Here is an 18,089-nt window from a genome sequence, read left to right as displayed (position 1 = left end):
GACTGGTAACAGGATAAGGGTGGGATACCTCTTATACTGCTGCATTAGTATAAAGCAGTCATTGTTTCTGTATCCAGATCCCAGGTCCCTACCTGCAGTCCATATCCCAAGTATCTATTTACCTCTATAATGCCCTTTGCAAGAAGTGACTATAATTGTCAGCAAATTCTTAGATATGAATTTTTGAAAAGAAATCTAAAACCACATTATTTCTGAGGTAAAATGAAAGGAGAAATGTCATCTGCTGTTTGAGGAATAGTTTGTCAAGTTAATTATTTTCAGAAATTGTGCTGCACATTTAACTCCAAAACTATGACAATTTTTTTGTCATATATAACAAAAAATATATATTTCTATTGATGTGAATGAGTCAGGGGCAGAGGGGCATTTGCCCCCCTGGGCTACCTTGAGCTGGGTCACCTGCATTTTTTTCCTTTAAAATGTTCCTTATAGGCTGCTGAGCCGAGTATTGCCCCCCAGGGCTAAGATTTGCCAGCCCTCCCCTTTTGAGCGCCAACCAAGATGGCTGCTTCAGCGCCTGCAAAATGTAAAGTGCGTTGAGTCCTACTGGGAGAAAAACACTATATACATTAAAAAATATTTTTTATTATTATTTATTTGTTTTGGGGAGAATTTTGGAACATCTTATATCCACTTTTCTGATATGTATTATTCCTGATGCAGATAGTACGAAAGGATATAACAATATTTGTATTTAGTTTTTAGTATATGGGGCTATGCAATCATTCGAGCTTTTTTACAAGTTCACTGCCAAACACGCCCGCACTACAACCAGTGCTATTTGTGTACAATAAGACACAGACATGTACTTGGACTCTCCTTCGCTTACGTCACGCTAAGGAATGTATGTTTTCATGCTAGAGATAAGTGGTATGAGCGGGAGATTGTCTCCATACTGAATTAGTTACTTATCATTAGACACGTCCCTGACGGCACAATAAAACATCACAGGGAGGGTTATTTACTAATAAAGTACAGTAATCTATAGCACCTAATCTGACATTAATTTTTATTGATCTATAGTCAAGTTAGATAATAAGGGTAATGTATGAACTGCTAAATCTGTGGAAAAATCTATGTCCGCTAAATGCATTTGAATATACACGTCCACTTGACAGTCTTTGTAAATACCCCTATAAAAGCAATCTACACCTAGTTTTGTATGTTGGCAGATGATTTTCTGACCTCGACAGGGGTGGAGCTTACACAGAAATTGGTGGAGTTTAACCAAATTGGACATTTGGGATGGATCTGGGAGGTGGGGTTTGGGCTGGATGGGGGCTGGGGCTTATTTCATCCCGATTTAGCGCATATAAATGTTGGAAGATATTCTAAATTAATCACGAGAGTGAGCGGACACCAAGTCTGCCTTTATTATTTTATGCTTTTATGTGTTACTTTTTATTTGGTTTGGATATTTTTATTACTTTGGTCAAAGTACGCCTATAAATATCCTTCCCAGCAGAAGTGCAAACGGAATGTGGAACGGATGACAAGTGCAGTAAAAAAAATTGGTTTTAAGACTTATGAGAGTGCTAGATTAAAAATGGGGGAGACTGAAGACTAGGGTAATTTGTACAACGGAGTAAAAGACCTAGAAATATTTTGTACTCCAATAGATTGTGACAACAGGGCTAACTAGATAAGAGGTAAATGGGAAATCAGGAAATGGTCTGATAGGTTAATTGGCTTCTGACAAAAATGAACCCTATTGTGTGTGTCTATGTAGTAGGGAATATAGATTGTAAGCTCCCCTGTGACAAGGACTGATGTGAATGATTAATAAATAAATAAAGCAGTGTTGTAGGCACTATATGAAGACTGCTAATAAATGAATAAAAATAATTAAGGCTATAGTCATGTGACCTTTGTTGATACTTGCTGATTAGCTTCATGGCGTTCTGTGCACTAGGATTGGCCATATTCTCTAGCGGGTGTTATTTATTTGGGGATTCAGGACCGATCCAGTAATTAATATATTGGCAACAAATGTATGAAAGTCTGTTTATTTTGCTGAGTGTGTACTTCCCTTTAGAGATCAATTAACCTTATTATTATGAGGTCCCAGTTGCATTCAGGAAGTGGCTGAATGCATCTCATCCTCACTCAGAACCCAAAATGCATGGAGGGTATGGATGGTGGCAGCGAATTAACACTGGGCGATATGGCTGTGGGTTCATGATGCCATCAGCATTTGTTTATAACTGGGAGCTAAAAATGCCCTCAAAGTGAAGATAGTAAAAAGAGATAAAGGAGAAGAGGGAAACAAATCAGAGGGGGGTTGTGAAATTTTGTTTCTGTGCACCACTGTCCAGATCTGTCATTTTAGTGTATAGTATGTATGTATTATAGTCAAAGTCTATCTTATTTGCATACACTTAGTTTATGATCGTTAATGGCACGCATATGTGTCCGCCAGTCAGTCGGCACTTACACCTGCCCTGTAGTGGATGAGAATGATACGGTTGGAAGCGCACTTACAAAAATAACAGGACTTGAAACGGCCGCATCTGCTTCGGAACGGCCTTACTGTATGTGGCCTATATTAGTCTGCCCCTTTCCTCTCCTGTTCAGGGGCAGGGGGGCATATCCTTCAAAATGTTTCTAATAGGCTGCTTAGTCGAGTTTTGCCACCCGGACTAAAATTTGTCAGCCCTCCCCCGCCCTCGTTCCACCTCTCTAGATGTAGCCAGTCATGTCATTTGTATGTGGACGTGAATTGCCTTTCATTGACATAAGGGGCTAGATTTACTAAACTGCGGGTTTGAAAAAGTAAAGATGTTGCCTATAGCAACCAATCAGATTCTAGCTGTCATTTTGTAGAATGCACTAAATAAATGACAGCTGATTGGTTGTTATAGGCAACATCTCCACTTTTCCAAACCTGCAGTTTAGTAAATATGCCGCCCTGGTCTGTTTCTGGGTGTACGCAGAGCTATTCCATGCAAGCTACACTATGCAAACGGAATTACTTCTGAACATGAATTAGGCCCATGGAGAATAGGACCAGTGGTCATCACTGGCAACTTTTAAAGTCTCCCCTCTGGGAGATCAAGCGTCACCAGAGTAGACGGATATGCCAGTCATATCACAGATGGTGGAAAGCACATTTGTATGATTAAATACAATTTCACACTTGTAACTTGCACTGCTTGGCCGTCCCTGTGTTTGTACTTAATGAGAACGTGCGCTATAGACAAATCAGGAAATTGTTTCCTAATGCACTGAATCAACAACGTGTTAAACCTGTTTTTCCCAGAAGAAAAGGCCGGTTTCTCTGTTTCTCAATCGGGACTGACAGGTTGGGTAATGCAGGTTGTAATGTGAGGTGTCCGCCTCTTGTATCAGCGATTAGGCCTTGCCACATTCCTCTCAACACGTCTCATCGTTACCTCACATATATCCAAGTCCCCGAAACTGAGGCCTTTATATGACTGCTGTATCTGACAGTCACCAGCATTAGTACAGTCACTGAGGGTTAGTGTCAGACAATAAAATAGACTTAAAAAGATGTTTAAAATATTTATTCTGGTTTGCAAATTACATATTATTGTAGAAAAGTATGAGGTAAATTACAGTTATTTATACAAAATGGGAGTAGGATGACAATGTAAGTAAATAATAAAGTAATATAAGGCCTCAGACGTTTATTTAGAGCCTTGAACAAGTGTTATTAATACCAGTACAATGCATGTTAATTGGTCTGAAAATGGAACTCAATTGCTTCCAATGGTTCCCTAGCCACGTGTTTAGGCGAACTGTGTTTGTTTTTTCGCATCAATATTTTTATTCAAATTTTTCAAAGGTATATGGGGTACAGAAAAAAAAGAAAGGGGAAAGGAAATTACCAACAAAGGGGAACACATAGGGATTCCCCAAGGAGTCACTCAATTAAACTTGAAACTAACATAAGGCACACAATATCAATAATGTGCATTTAAAAATGAAAGGAGAATATAAAACAATCCACTCATAAGGAAGAAAAACAAAAACAAAAACAAAACCCCCTCCAACAAACAGAAATATAGCAAGACATATCAGCCTTAATTTTGATCATCCGAAGATATCTCCACCATGGGAGGAGTACCAGGGGATAAGAGCTGATCAATGGGCTTGGGAGATTCTATAAGGGCCGCTGGAGAGTGAGCTGTTGGAAAATCGGAAGTATCTTGGGGAGCCCCAAGGCCATCTGTAATATATTCATGCCACCTGAACCATTTTATGTTAGGAGCTGATGCAGATGAGGCATAGGGCGTATCTATTGTTTCCATCTCAAAGCTATACTGTAACTTAGAGATGATTCGGGCAGTGGTAGGGGGGGACTGAGACTTCCAGTTTTGTGCTATCGCTGCTCTAGCAGCTATTAATATGTGGCCCAAGAGGTAGCGATCGTGCTTTGGAATGGAAGTCGGGTAGACATGGAGAAGAGCTAGGGCTGGGTCTGGAGCAACAGGAGTTTTTAGGACCGTTGAAATCAGAGCAAATACCTCGCCCCATAGTGGCTGTATCATCGGGCATGACCAGAAGACATGAAAAATATCGGCTATTTGGGAACATTGGCGCCAACAGAATTTTGATTGGCTTGGCCAGAACCTGTGTAGCAGCTTCGGGGTAAGGTATAGCCAGTTGAGAAGTTTGATCTGCATCTCTGTATGATTAATGCATTTAGACATACGGTGGGAAGTTACAAAAATTCTTTCCCATTGTCGCTCAGTGAGCATTAAATTCACGTCCTTTTCCCACTGGGTTTGTACTGGAGTTTTAGTCGGAGGGGTCAGGGAATAAATGTAATGGTACCAGAACGTTATTCCGCCTCTACCACTACCCTTTGTCAGTCTATCTATAACAGATGATGGGAGCGAAGTGAGAGAGTAGGGGGTCCTAGAAACAGTTTTGACCCAGTGGCTGATTTGCAAGTACCTATATGTCTCTGAGGATTACAAGCTATGGCGGTCTTGGAGATGCGAAAAGGAAAGATAAAGGCCTTGGGCAAACAAATCTGACACTGAGGAAATCCCTCTAGCTTTCCAGACAGCCAGATTCACGTCTGAAATGATTTGACTCACTGCCTGAAGAGAGAGGTTACGAGATGGGAGTCGAACTGTGTTTTTTTAAGAACTCTGCTGGCCGATTGACTTGTATTTAACCGAAGTGAACGCATTGTGGAAGTTTAGATGTCCTCCAAATCGTCTCCCTAACTATATTAAAAACACTTATCAAATGCATGTCATAAGCATTTGCTTTTGACATGGGTTTTTAATGGCGGTTGTAGATGCATTTTTCAGCGCAAAACAAATGCCAGTGGGTAGGAGGCCAAAAATTTGCACCACATTTTATAAAAATGACTTATAGATTTAAAAAAAATGTATTGTTTTTAGTGCTTAGGATCAAATTGTCCTTAATCTAAAAGCAGTGTTATATTTTCATTATTGTAATTGTTTTCAGAAGTAAAAGACAATTTAAAAATCAAAATTCTCACAGGGCCCACAGGTCGCAGTCCATATATTAAATATTGCTAAGTCCAAAGTCATCTAAGACATTACTAAGGGGTAGATTTACTAAAACTTCTATAAAGGAAAATTGGAGTCGTTGCCCATAGCAACCAATCAGATTCTAGCTATTGTTTATCAAGCACAGTCTGAGTAAATGATAGCTAGAATAATGGTTGCTATGGGCAACGCTTACACTTTTCCTTTTCATATGCTTAGATCCCAGCAGCACAGTGTCCCTGAAAATATTTTTTTAAATGTTGTCTGTAAATTTTATGTCCCTCAATTGCAGAGATGTGTAATCACTATGTCATTAAAGGTTCCTTTTACTGGGATAGTGTCCATTTAACAGCACCTTGTATTATAAAAAGAAAAAAAATCACACTGAAAACAATTTGAGTTCATTACTAAGCTCAACTTGAAACAACACATCTAATGTACCTGAGCAGTAAAATTCGCAGGGCCTGCTTGAGGGTTCAGGCCACCCTAGGCTAATACGCTTGTAATGCCCCCTCTCCTTCCAAACCAGGCTAATAGTCGGTAGGTAGAAATGACCCCGGGCTTAATTTAAAATCCGGCATCCTTCACCCCCCCTAACCAATGTTTATGTTCCTGTGTTTTTGGCAAGGGTCACGGCAATCCTTAACACTCATTTAGTTTTCATTAAAATCAGAACTGTATAGCAGAACGGAGGCATGAACGAAATAGGCTGTCACCATCCTTATCCCTGGTGGAAGTGGGGGGTATACGGGGGTATGTCATACCGCCACTTCTCCTATTGCCTTCATTGTAGAACTATCAAATTCCAATTACATTTTCCATACCAACGCTTCTAATATCCACTTCAACCACTGCTGGGTGATATAATAGAGCAGGCCTGGCCAAACCGTGGCTCTCCAGGTGTTGTGAAACTACAAGTTCCAGCATGTCCTGCCAGCTATCAGCTGACTATCTACTGGGGGTTGTAGTTCCACAACAGATGGAGAGCTACAGGTTGGTCAGGCCTGTAATAGAGTAATTTGAGAAAGACATCACGTATATCAAGGTTATTTACATAGTTCAAAAGAATGAGGACTCACTAATACCCATTTATGTAGGAAGCAGACATACAAGGGTGTTATATTGGTTTTATTTATTTTAACTACAACTAGGCATATACGCTATTTAAACGTTGGACCTCAGCCGGCCTCTGTTCTCCCTCAATTCTACTCGGGCCCAAACCTGAATCTTTTCCTTCCTTCCATCGGATACTGGCTACTTTCTTGTCTTACAAAAAATATGTCACTATCTCTGACACAAGCCTCTTTGATGAGAAACAGTTTAGATTGTAAGCTCCCACGAGCAGGAACCTCCCTATCCTCTGTCTCACGTCCGCACCCTTTTCTCCAATCTTGCCTGTTTTGTTTTTATGTAAGATTTGCTTTTGTGTAAATCTTTTTGTATGATGTGTTATCCCATGCATTTCAAAGCCCCTCTGCTCACTACATATGTGTCATATGACTGTGGTTGCCATGGCAGTCCATGCCACTGTGTGGAATTATAAATCATTATTAACAGCCTGAAGAAACAAACCAAGCTAATGTGGTTAATGCCAACATTCTTCTTATAGCTGCCAAATTGGGTTATGTTAAAAAACACACTTAATTTTTTCAATGGATTGCTGCTTTAAACAGATTCCTCTGACGTCATGTTACATGGAGAGGAGACCCTAACTCCGACATAAGGTGACCCTCCCCTCAAGAACGAACTTGAGTGCTGAAATGCAAATACAATCCACTTGAGAGAGGACGCCCTAGGAAATAAAAAAAAAATCAGAATGATTTCAGGTTGATAAGGTAGAAAACTTGCTCTTATTTGAAAAAAAAAAAAAAGTGGGAGAATGATAAAACACAATAAAATTTGCTGGAATTCAAGAAGTCCAGTGTGCAGACGATTTTGTATGTATCGAAATTGGTAATTTGGAACTACTCCTTGTCCTCCTGTTGAAACTACTGACATTAGTGTGCTGATCTGATTAGCCATGGCATAATTTAGTAAATCAGGTTGGACACAATACACCAGTTATACTGGTAAAACCAGGTAAATGAATTAGTTATAGCCTAAGATTGACACCTTATGTAGAATATGTAGTGAACGGCCTTAAAATACCAATCACATGACGTAATGACCTGCTGACGTCAGTCTTCAGTATCGCAGCCAAGAGCAATTCTGTGTCACTGTAATCTTAACTAGTCTACTACTAATGACAGCCCAGTGCTGTTAATAATGGGTTAATTAAACATCATAGGCCTAGTGCCTGGAAACCCCCTCAAAGCCTGGAGCACTGTATAATTGAGGTAGCTGGACCCTGCTCCCGCTTCACACGGCTCTCCTTGAAAAGGGAGAGCTGCGTGCACCGAACAGTATTGCACGCAGCATTGCCCATGTATATTATGGGGATAGGAAGAGTTGGAGAGCAGCCAAGCACTGTCTAAAATTATAGCTACGCCCCCATGCATGCTGGTCACGCCCACTGGCGGCGAGGTGCGGAAACCCCCCTCTACAAATCCTGCGTTTGCCCCTGAACATAAACCCAGAATATTACCTCAGGTACAATGTCTCCCACCCCAACTCCCCGATACGCTGGAAACCCAGTAGTGTGGTGATGCCCACCTCGCTCATGCCAGTGGCATATGGTGGCGCGCGTGGGCATGTATATTGAAAAATTGGGGGAGCCTCTATCTCCCAATCCCTGGTACTTTTATTTATAAATAACATTTGCTGTAGATAGGCGGTAAGGTGGTGTGTGTGCAAGAGCTCAGATCACCCCTGGGAGGCGCACTAACTTTAAAGAGGGTAGTCCGTTCTTCCCAAATAAGGGTGCCACATTTTATTTATTTTTTTTATAATATATATTTTTTTAATAAAATAAGAAGCAATAATAACACTATAACATGATAAAGTGTACTAGTAGACACAGCATAAAGATTCATGCATATCTTTAAATGAATAAAATAAAGTATGAATAATTCAATAAAAAAAACATATCAGCGGTCCATAAACATCACAAGTGGAGATGTTGCCTATAGCAACCAATCAGATTCTAGCTATCATTTTGTAGAATGTACTAAATAAATGAGAACTAGAATCTGATTGGTTGCTATAGGCAACATCTCCACTTTTTGAAACCTGCAGTTTAGTAAATATACCCCTTATATCTCAACCTTATCCTATTGTTAGATGCAGAAAAAGCATTCGATATTGTGACAGGGGATCATTTATCTGGTTTCCCAGAGATGTTTATCAATACACTGAGGACACTGTAGACCAACCCACTGACTCAAACAGCATATAATGAATTTCTTTCATCCTCTTTTCAAGTCCAAAGAGGAACAAGAAGGGGTGCCCGCTGTCCCCAATGCTATTTGCTGTCGCCCTAGAGCCCCTGGCCATTGCCTTGAGAACAGCTTGAAATTATAGGAGCATAGTGGTGGGTAACGTGCAATCTAAATTATCAGTCTTTGCAGATGATATGGTTCTATTGGTATCTAATCATCGATTCCCACAATAATATATAATTGACACCTTAGGATCCTTTGCAGGATACAGAGTAAACTATCTTACTTATATTAAATACTTGGGAATAATCATTCCACCCTCCCGTAAATCTTTAGATCAAGCAAACTTCACTCCTGTCTTGGGGAAGATAATTCAACTAATGGATAATTGGTAGTTCCTCAATTTGTCATTGCTGGGGTGATTTAGCTACAGTGAAACAGTGAAAAGTGTGATTTTTCCCAAAGTTCAGCAATTAAAAGAAAAATATAGTTGACCAAATTCAATTTTTTATTTTTTTTTAATGTTTTTTTCAGCTCCAACATTATATTCAGTCTCTACCTTGCCCTATAGAGTTGAATGCAAGTGGAGAATTGATGGATGATCTCGATACTTTCATCCATTTCCTACGTAGCAATAAATACAAAATGAAATATTTATACATGGACCTGGTGCAGTGTACAAATGCCCGTCTTTGGAAAGGGATCTGTAAGAGTTGGGAGTCAAACCTTCCTTGTATAGGTGATCCTGATGTATTACTTAAATAAAATGAAAAAATAATACGATTATTAAGCTCTGCAATGCTACAAGAAGTCCACTTGCGAGTGATTAATAGAGCATATATTGTCCAAAACCAAAGGAAATATATGGTCCCAGAACTGGATATTGAGTGCTCCACGGTTTCCAGTTGCTGTGAAAATTTTGTTATTGGAACGTGTATATTTTGATAGAAAGGCTACGACACCTAATATTGGGAAAGGAGTGGAGGAATTTCACCAAAAATGGGGAGGAAATATTGAAACACTCGACGGAGGTCAGCAAAGGCATATTATGTCGTTATTCAATGCCACCAAATGGTATTTGTATAGACAAATCAGCTATGATTTCTAATTTAATCCTCCCATACTTGATGTTTTCACCCTTGTCCTTTGACATGAAGTGGTTAAAAAAGGGACATTCCTGTTTAATTGTATGAGTATTAATTAGTGGGAGCGGTCACAGATGACAGAGGCGCGGGTTGTTATTAACATGGCACTAGACGTATAATATCGTGAATGCTATAGTGTTTATGTTGATTGTTGACATTGATATTATTGTTCTTATAATCTATTTTACTGTTTTGTTTATTATTCTCTCATATTTGGTTTCTGTCTTTATAATTTGCTACACTATTTTTTTCCGACCTCCGTTTTTCCAGGTTTCCCTGGAAGCCTGTCCAAAGTGAACCCAGCTTGGGAGCGAATCGACCCCAATCCAGATATTATAGAACTTTTCTCAGAGTTCAACAACACTTTCTTCTAGGGGAAGTTGGACGGGGTAACTGTGAGCTGGAGCTAAAGAATGACAGTGAGTTATTGTTATATATTCCTGATCATAAATACTCACACTGTTTATTAACATTTATTTATGTAGTCCGCAGCATCCTACACTATGCCGACATTCATACTATAACAATTTTGTCTTTTACCGTGCAGTTAACTGTTCATTTAGATGGTCTTTAGACTGTTTAATTCAATCCCAAAAACTACGACTCTAAATATAATATTACGTTGTTAATAACACCACGGGCACAGAATAGTCGTTTACTAGCATTTGTAAACACTAATAAGAACATGTAAATGGGTGTAGGGATCAGAGATAGATCATCCATCAGGCATCCTAGGCTCCTGAGTCTTCTGGATGCTTTCTGCTTTATTTATTCATGATCACTTGTTGGGAACACAAAGGAGGTCAATGTGCTTGTCGTATTTGATGTGTGCTGGGCTTATGTATAAAGCATCTGGTAATGACTTAAGAGGTAGATAGAGGAGCAAAATGGATATTGCCATTGGAAATGTTCAAGACAACCAGGAGGAGGGGGAAAGGCCGATTGCTGCTTCCCCAGTGTTCCCTGGAAGACTTCTCTTATGTAACTGCAGCAATCTATGAATGGCATTCTAATGTGATTTGTGTTTTTCCTCCAGATGTGCCGACCTGTGCCGCCATGCCAGAGGAAACGGAGGGAATTACCGTATAAGACTGAGCAGACTCATCCTGAGTATGAGGCCCAGGAAAGATCTGGTGGAAGAAGTATTTATGTGGTCTCTAACATTTTACTAGAAGAATATAGTGACCACGATGGTCTCTAAGCTTTTACTAGAAGAATGTGGTCACTGCGATGATGCTTGTGCACTGGAATGAACATTATTTGCAGCAATATTTGTTTCCTGCCTGCTGAGGACCCTCTAACTGGTCAGAGACTGGCAGATAAAATCATCCACAAGAGGGAGCTGCTGTTATAAGACTGGAAGCTGGTGTTGATGGAGCGCAGAGTGTTACAAGTTGCATCCAGTAGCGCCTTTCTCATCCATACATATCTTGACTTCCAGACAATGGTTTTAGTGTATTTTCTACTTAAACAGAATCACTGATTAGGATTTTTCTATATCTGACACACATACTAGTTTCCTCTTTTCTTGGTTAATGATGTTGATATAAGTACGATCACCTAGCTTAGCTACAAAATAGTTGTTGTCATGTCCTTCTATGTAAACACATTCTTATCTATTGTCTGTGTCCAATCAAACAGAACCACCTATTCCTGGGGCTGGAATACGCAAGAGGCGGAGACTTCCACAAGTTCCTGCAAAAGAGAGGCTGCTTGGATATCACCAGTGCAGGGTAAGTACTCCAAATACAGAGAGGGGTGCTCTGAGATGGATTATAATAGTCTGAGCAGAGATAGGTACAGTCCATCTTTGGAAAATCCCCCTTAATATATCCTGAGCTCACATGTAGTGTATACCGGAAACCCACCATTACAGGATGACGCCGCAGCTTACATCACCGGTGGACTTCGTCCATCTACTGCTGATCAATAGACCTCATTTAGAATTGTAATACTGAGCTGTGATCTGCAGTGAAAATGAAGCAAAAGTAAATGTAATTGTCCTAGGCTTCAGGTAAAGGACTGGGCACCCAGGAGGGAGCCCCAAGTTTGCTGGGCATGTGGATAATTTAGATTAAGATGAAGTTGTCCAAATGTGTATATATTGTTTCTTCACAAACACCTGAATTAGTTGGGTGAGGGGGTGCTCATGTCCAAAGAGGCTTGGTCAGGCTCTCTGAAACGTGGCACAAAAAATATATATAATAGACCAGCACATCCTTAATACATGGAGTGCAACTTGCAGTTCACTCGTAGGACTTTTTGGGGTCAGGTGGTTGAGAAAGTGTCCAGCCGTGATTGCTGGCGCTTCCGTTGTATAAAGTGCCCTCTTCTCATAGTTGTCCCAATGCTACATGAATGTCATTGTCCTGGGCTTATGTATACAGCATCTGGCAGTGATTTCAGGCTTGAGGGGTAGACAGAGGAGTAACATGGACAGTGATATTGAGCAGACTGTCCAAGACCATCGGAAGGATAGTGAACTTTTCCAGAGTTCAACAACGCTTTCTTCTAGGGGAAGTTGGATGGGGTAACTGTGAGCTGGAGCTCAAGGATAACACTGAGTTACTGTTATGTATTCCTGCAAATAAATACACTGTTTATTAATATTATGTTTTTAACTTTTTTACTTTATTTTGTGTAGATGATTTTTCAATTTACCTAGGAGAAACTTTGAAGAGAAGAAACCTACAATGGGTCATCTATTTAGGTCTTCTAGGTTGAGGTGTGTGATGGCGCAAGTATCTCCTGATATGCCGGTCTGTGCCGCCATGTTAGAGAGACGGGGGTCTAGCCGAATAAGAGTGAGCGGACCCATTCTAAGTAAGAGGCCCAGGAAAGATCTGGTGGAGGTAAGTTTTATGTGTTCTCTAATCTATTGCTGGAAGAATGTAGTAACCGAGATGACGCTTGTGGACCAGAACGAACATCATTGGCCACAATATTTGTAAAAGTACATACAGGAAGCTAAAACTGTACCCCCCTTGCCACTCAGACCTCCCTTAATGCCACTCCCCGAATACACCCACAGCTCCCTGCTTGCCCCCCACACTTCTCCACATGTCCCCTAAAACCCCCCCCATGCCATTGACACCTTTCACATGCCCCCCAAGCTTAAGTGGCCAAAGTAACAGCATTGGGACCACTGAAGTGGCAACTTTGCCAACTGAGATTTATTTTTGCTGAATGAGATTATTACAAGCCGATAAAAGGGTACGATTTTAAGAAACTTTAATTGAACAGGAAGAAAAAACTTTTTCTCCATTTATTTAATACAAGATAAATTATTCTAACTTCATTGAATCGTTGGCTGAAATGTAACATAACAAATGTAATAAAGCTCCCACCGTCTCAGTTTCTGTCAGATGGTTATTTGGGAAGATTATTAGCAGCTCTCGTGCTTTGTATTTAAACACCTATATAGCGCTCAAGTGCTCTGCACCAAACCTAATATTAAGGTATATAAGTGGACGCAGGGAAGGTGAGATGGAGCCGTCAGCGGTGCACATCTGCCGCCTGACTGCAAATATGGTAGAAATAGTGGAAATATGCTGCCCTATCCTCCATAGTTGCCTTAATACATAAACCTCTATATTCTTATTAAATGAATTGTTTCATATCTGTGTCATTCTTACTATAACAGGCACCTTATGTTCTGTATTGCAGTCTCTTTGGCATGAAATGATCCATGTCTATCTCTACATAACAAACAAGAAGGAGAATCAAAACAAAGAGTTTTTCCACCACATGCACTGGATAAATAATATAATATGTGCCAAAATATCTGCAAGTATCTACCAATCATTTGGGCGTCATTGATGAGAGATGAGGGGGGAGAGTGACACACCAGCAATAAGTAGGGGGAGATGTTGGCAGGATTCCTGATGAATAATGGGCTTAAATAGTTCAATACATAAAGTTCCTTAAACCTGGCTTATAAGTTTACATCACGCGCAGCATTTATTTCACCCTACTGAAGCTCTATAAGGGGATATAGGAATTATTATGAATTATTCTGTGTTCCCTTAGTGATCTTCCAGAAAGATCTTCCACGCTTTGTACATATGATTGTACATATGATTTTGGAGCGCACGATACTACAGCCATATGGAGGAGAGGGAGAGGCCGACCACCGTCTCCCTGGAAGACTGTCCATGGTGGACCCAGATTCTGTTATGTAACTGCAGCAATCTATGAATGTCATTTTAATGTGATTTGTGTTTTTCCTCCAGATGTGCCGACCTGTGCCGCCGTGCCAGAGAGAACGGAGGGAATTGCCGTATAAGACTGAGCAGACCCGTCCTGAGTATGAGGCCCAGGAAAGATCCAGTTGAAGTAGGTTTTACTGGAAGAATGTGGTCACTGCGATGATGCTTGTGCACCAGAATGAACATTATTTGCAGCAATATTTGTTTCCTGATGGCTGAGGACCCTCTAACTGGTCAGAGACTGGCAAATATAATCATCCACAAGAGGGAGCTGCTGTTAGAAGACTGGGAGTTGGTGTTGATGGAGCGCAGAGTGTTACAAGTTGCATCCAGTAGCGCCTTTCTCATCCATACATATCTTGCCTTCCAGATGGTTGTAGTGTATCTCTTATTGAAACGAAATCACTGATTAGGATTTTTCAATATCACACACACATACAATTGTCCTCTTTTCTCGGTTAATGATGTTGATATAAGTACGATCACCTAGCTTAGCTACAAAATAGTTGTTGTCATGTCCTTCTATGTAAACACATTCTTATCTATTGTCTGTGTCCAATCAAACAGAACCACCTATTCCTGGGGCTGGAATACGCAAGAGGCGGAGACTTCCACAAGTTCCTGCAAAAGAGAGGCTGCTTGGATATCACCAGTGCAGGGTAAGTACTCCAAATACAGAGAGGGGGGGTGCTCTGAGATGGATTATAATAGTCTGAGCAGAGATGGGTACAGTCCAGTTGTTTCTCATTGAATCTTATGCATTATAGGAACAACAAGTCCTAGAGCTGAGGACAGTCCTGACCGAACAACCACAAGACCTCAAGTAGAACCTAAAGATTCACCAGATATCATCAGTGATTAAAATGATTAAAATTTATATATTTTTGATATCCAGTCTTTTTATTTTTAAATTAAAGTATTCTGCATTAAAGACTGTAATGCGATCTGGTCCATCTTAACCAAATGTTATTGTCATTTTGTATAGAGATCGTTCATGTATCACAGTATCATTCACTAAGGTCAATATTGGTAAAAACTTGGGATTTTCTTCTACCTTCCATATTCATGCCAGAGAGAATGGAGGGAATTGCCGTATAAGACTGAACAGACCCATCCTGAGTATGAGGCCCGGGAAAGATCTGATGGACGTAAGTCCCAGTACACATCCATTAGCTGGCCAATATCTTCCTCCCAGTAATGTCTTAATGTTAAGAGACTGTCAGATGCGATATGAACAGGATAAATGCATATAAAGTTGAAATTAATTTGCAGGAAGCCAAGTTTTGGGGAGTTGCCTTAAGTAGGGGAGCGCTAAATATGGCAGCGGTGCCACCAATGTGTGCTCCCAGCGCACGCCAAAGCTATCTCAAAAATTAGTTGCTTGGTATCTCAAACTCTATTCCCGATTGCTCAAACGATTTGAAATGACTACAACGGTAAAACTGGCAAACTGAGGTCTCCTCAGACTTCATATCCTTGCCTATTTTGGCCAGTTCCCGAAATGTCCCATTATCTCCAACCCATTCTTTCAGATATGCCAACTGCCCAGCCACGTAGAAGACTTTTCAGATTAGGTCAACAGGACACCTGCGGCTTTAGTTGTACAAAGTGTGGTCACTTTCATCTTTTCCCCCCCAGACCAGAGAGGGGATACATCTGTTGATTTTTTTAAAACATGTCCAGAGATCTATATTGGGGCATGATGTAAAAGGTATACGAATTTAGCCTGTACTATCATTATAATTAGGTTTACCCTTCTGGACATTGAAAGAATATCCAATCCTGGTGCTTTATATTGTAATACATATCTTGGGTGAGACCAGAAGAGAGACGGTGGGAGATGGAGACACGAAACAAGGACCAGTCACTGTCCTTAACTAGTTATAATAACTGAGCCTCCATCCTCTGCTGGTTGTGGAGAAGACTTTTGCTTTTGTGTTGCATGAGCAGTCTTGTGAGTAACGGCCAACATGGAGGAGGTGTGGGCAACCGCCGTCTTACTTTGGTATCATGCTAGTGGCAGCAAACAGAGCCAGGACTTATGTCACCCACGTGTGACGACAGAAGCTGTCACCAAGGAGGCGGCGGATATCTGATTTTATATTTCTGACAAGATGATTATGTTGGACATAGGGCACAGAGCTGATCTAAACTGCAGCCATCTCTAACCGCCGTCCGCATGTCAATGTAATACATTCATACATTTAATGAACTTTTATTATAGCAATGTAATCCATAGTAGTTATACCCCACGTTTTTGGTACACATGCGTAGTACAAATTTGCCTATTTTTCGCTAAGCAAATGGGCACATGCCAAAGTCAACATCAGCCCCAATATCTTAATTGAAGCTTCGCATTGTGTGCAATCTATCCTGATATAAGTTTTGTGTGTATCATTTTTATTTATATTTAATATTTTGTTATTTTTATAAAGCGCTGACATGTTACACAGAGCGGTACATTGATAGGATCGTGACATGACACAAGCAAATGACATGAAACAGAAGGTAATGGTGGCCCTGACCCAAAGAGCTTACAATCTAATGACTGTACGTCCCGCCTCTATATTTGCCATGGCATGTGCCTGAATAATATAATTATATAGTATAATATTTATCTCCGTGCTGCTACACGGCATCTTGCAGAAATCCCGTCTGGTTAAGGGGTCTCATTACAAAACCTTAATGCAGCCGCTGCTTGGGGCAACGTCCCCCTTTTTCTATTGGGTCCCCCCCGCCATTTTGTCCTCTCAGGGTCTCTTTCTTTATTATCATGGAGACTCCTTCCCCTCTTCATATGCAGTTACGCTCTGAGGTACTTTTTCCCCCAAATCTGCCCCACGTCACTGATATTCCCTCAGTAATTATGTTCTATGGCCCCTCGTGGCAGCAGGCCACGGACCAGCTCCCTAATTTACCAGGGGACCCCAGGACACCCTCCCCGCTGTCCCAGGTCCCTGGGTGTCGCTCCCCCCCAGATTCTCATCAGCTCATTCCAGCCTGATGTTGCTAAGCAAATGTCCCTGGTGTGTCCCCTCTGGGTCCTAGTGCCGGGCCGTACTGGGAGGGGTGAATAACAACACCAGGCGGGAGTTGGTTAATTGATTGGATTAGTTATTATATAATATATTTTGTCATTTCCCACTGACGTGTCCAGGTCTGACTGTGCACAGGGATGTAGGCCTATGGGGTTTTGGTACACATGCAGCACGGTGGCTCAGTGGTTAGCACTTCTGCCTCACAGCACTGGGGTCATGAGTTCAATTCCCGACCATGGCCTTATCTGTGTGGAGCTTGTATGTTCTCCCCGTGTTTGCGTGGGTTTCCTCCGGGTGCTCCGGTTTCCTCCCACACTCTAAAAACATAGTAGTAGGTTAATTGGCTGCTATTAAAATTGACCTTAGTCACTCTCGGTCTGTGTGTGTAAGTTAGGGGATTTAGACTGTAAGCTCCTATGGGGCAGGGACTGATGTGAGTGAGTTCTCTGTACAGCGCTGCGGAATTAGTGGCGCTAGATGATGATGACATGCGCAGTACAAATTTGAGTATTGTACGCTAAGGAAATAGATGTACGCCCAACTCCGCATAAGACCCAATACCTAATAATATTGCATCTTGTGCAATATTTCTTGATATAGATATCATTGTCCCTGTAATGTGCATACAGCATATATCCGGTCGTACTGTATGAATGTATAGCAGAATCTGTGTGTACATGCAATGATATGAAACAGAAGGTTTTCTGTCTAAGTGGTTTGGAAAACACCTGATACATAAGAAAGTGGAATAACAAATGTAGCAGCTGTATGGGGAAGTGTGTCAGTATTAAAAGGCCGCAGTGTTATTAGTTGCCAATAATAAAGCAGTCCTTGGTGGATGGCATTTCTGTGCGGATCCCGTTGGTGCGTC

The sequence above is a fragment of the Mixophyes fleayi genome, chromosome 9 (genome assembly GCF_038048845.1).
Source record: "Mixophyes fleayi isolate aMixFle1 chromosome 9, aMixFle1.hap1, whole genome shotgun sequence".
Classification (NCBI taxonomy): domain Eukaryota; kingdom Metazoa; phylum Chordata; class Amphibia; order Anura; family Limnodynastidae; genus Mixophyes; species Mixophyes fleayi.
The sequence above is the reverse complement of the archived record's forward strand: the minus strand, read 5'-3'. Positions refer to the sequence as shown.